This window comes from Bos indicus, chromosome 24, assembly GCF_029378745.1.
Source record: "Bos indicus isolate NIAB-ARS_2022 breed Sahiwal x Tharparkar chromosome 24, NIAB-ARS_B.indTharparkar_mat_pri_1.0, whole genome shotgun sequence".
Taxonomy (NCBI): domain Eukaryota; kingdom Metazoa; phylum Chordata; class Mammalia; order Artiodactyla; family Bovidae; genus Bos; species Bos indicus.
In genome coordinates, this window is record NC_091783.1 from 24,656,246 (window position 1) to 24,659,019 (window position 2,774).

Consider the following 2,774-nt stretch of genomic DNA (forward strand, 5'->3'; position numbering starts at 1 on the left):
CACCATCGTGATTATCTGGGTCATGAAGATCTTTTTTGTACAGTTCTTCTGTGTATTCTTGCCATCTCTTCTTAATATTTTCTGCTTCTGTTGGGTCCATACCATTTCTGTCCTTTATCGAGCTCATCTTTGCATGAAATGTTCCTTTGGTATCTCTGATTTTCTTGAAGAGATCCCTAGTCTTTCCCATTCTATTGTTTTCCTCTATTTCTTTGTATTGATTGCTGAAGAAGGCTTTCTTATCTCTTCTTGCTATTCTTTGGAACTCTGCATTCAGATGTTTATGTCTTTCCTTTTCTCCTTTGCTTTTCACTTCTCTTCTTTTCATAGCTATTTGTAAGGCCTCCCCAGACAGCCATTTTCATATCATTATTTTTATCAATTCACCAACAAAAACTATATATTTTCATTGCTGTAGTGGAGATCACAACTAAACTGTTATAATACTGATCACATTAGAAAAATAAAGCATAAGCACTGTCTCTTGTAAAGGGGATTTTTTATGTTCTACTTGATATGACTTCATAAGACAAGACATAATAGCTTTTATTACCAAAATGTGAACTTCTGCAATCCCCTTATTCACTCTACACACTCCCAGTCTCAGTTCCCCTTTTAAACTCTTCCCAGCTCTAAACTTCAATGAGCCTGTAAGTCTAAGTCACTGCAGTTTAGTTTAAATTTATTTATTTTTTAATTGAAGAATAATTGCTTTACAGAACTGTATTGGTTTATGCAGTTTTTTGAAAATACTCTTTCTTTTATATTCATTATTCTTGTTATGTCATTCAGAATATGACAGTTGCTATTAACCAAGTATACTCAAATAGTCTCACAAACACTGGATGTTCATTATAGCAAGCCTGACTCCAACAAACCTTCATGAATCAACCTGTTACAAAATACAGCATTCCAGTACGGTAGATAAATAATATCATCTGCTACAGCTTCCCAAAACATTCTTCATAAATGATGTTCTATGCAACGTGATTAGAAAGCACTGCCATCTCCCTTAAGGTTAAACTTGTGATCCTCATGTATATACATAGGAAATAAAAACCTCTGCATAGAATTGTATTCATATCATTTATGAAGCAGAAATAAAGAATCACAGAGAATGAAATGTTTTTGTGACAGCAAAGAATCATGGCTAATAGTTCCCAAGACTTTGCTCTGTCCAGCACTTTACAGGCGTTACCTCATTCAATTTAAATGTAAAAAGCATGGCTAGGAATTCTTGAGCCTTTCCTCATTTAATGCTCACAATAACCCTATGAAGTAATGAAGTCAATAACTGATATTCTAATCAATATTTTGTTATTTAGAAATTTCCCATTTTATTTGAATTACGTTTGTCAAATTCGCCCCCATAAACAACAGTTATTTTTCATCCAATGTGTCTCTCCTTCTTTCTTTACGAAGAGAATGCTAATTGGATTATGGGTGCCAAAGTGCCCACCTAAAAACCTGCATTTCCATCCTCTCTGGTAGTAAGAGATGTTCCTACTGCTGACCAATCATATATAAACAGAAATTTGCTGGTAGGAATTCTGAGTGAGCTGATTTATTTATTATCAGTAAGACCAATAGCAGCAAAGAGCTCAGTCTTCTGTTTGTTTGTTCTGATTATTTTTTATTGGGGTACGGTTGCTTTATAATGTTGTGTTAGTTTCAGGTGTACAGCAAACTGAATCACTTATACACATACATATATCCACTCTTTTTAAACTTCTTTTCCCTGTAGGTCATTACAGAGTATTGAGTAGAGTTTCCTGCACTATACCCTAGGTGCTTATTAGTTATCTATAGTTATCTATTTTATATATACTTAACTAATATATAATAGTGTAATTATGTCAATCCCAATCTTCCAATTCATCCCACCCTTCCTTTCCCCCCTGGTAACCATAAGTAGAAGATGGCTGGATGGCATCACCGACTTGATGGACATGAGTTTGAGTGAACTCTGGGAGTTGGTGATGGACAGGGAGGCCGGGCGTGCTGTGATTCATGGGGTCGCAAAGAATCAGACACGACTGAGCGACTGAACTGAACTGAACTGAACCATAAGTTAGTTTTCTACATGTGTGATTCCATTTCTGTTTTGTAAATAAGTTCATTTATATCATTTTGTAGATTTCACATACAAGCCATTTGCAGCAACACGCTTATCTTTCTATTGAATGTGTTACTTAAAAGGCTTAGTCAAAAAGACCTAAGCCCATGTCATCATCAGACTCTTGAGACTCTTCTTTCTTTACTTATGTGTTCTTCTGCTCAGCTGGGACAGCAGTGGTGGAGAGGGCCGGACTCCTGCGGAGAGACTACCAGCGGCTGGGGCAGGTCCACCAGCCCCCACATGGCCGATGAGGCTCCCAGTGTTGACACTGGCCAGAGCCTGTGAAAACCAACCTGCCAGAAAGAGCCAATGTTTACACCGGCTGCTTTAATGAAGGCGTTGATCTTGTCCTCCATGAGCCTCACCGTGTAGAATGAGGGCTGAATAGATGCAGGTGAGCTCTGAGACGGAGGCCATCTTTGAGTGCTAGGCGAGGGCTACGGTGTGGTGCTAGTCTTTGGATGAAGCGGGGACCTCACCCCAGTGTGGTCTTGCTTCCTTGGAAGGACTAAGCATCTTAGGGCAGCTGAGAAAAGGTAAGTTTTTTATTTTTTTATTTTTATTTATGTTTTCAGATCAGATCAGTCGCTCAGTCGTGTCCGACTCTTTGTGACCCCATGAATCGCAGCATGCCAGGCCTCCTGTCCATCAACTC

At 38.4% G+C, this 2,774-nt stretch overlaps 1 pseudogene; it reads right to left on the reverse strand.

Annotated features, from left to right (window-relative positions):
- Nucleotides 1–2,201: 2,201 nt before the first annotated feature.
- LOC109577773 (large ribosomal subunit protein P1 pseudogene) lies at nucleotides 2,202–2,536 on the reverse strand (annotated as a pseudogene).
- Between the last annotated feature and the right edge of the window lie 238 nt (nucleotides 2,537–2,774).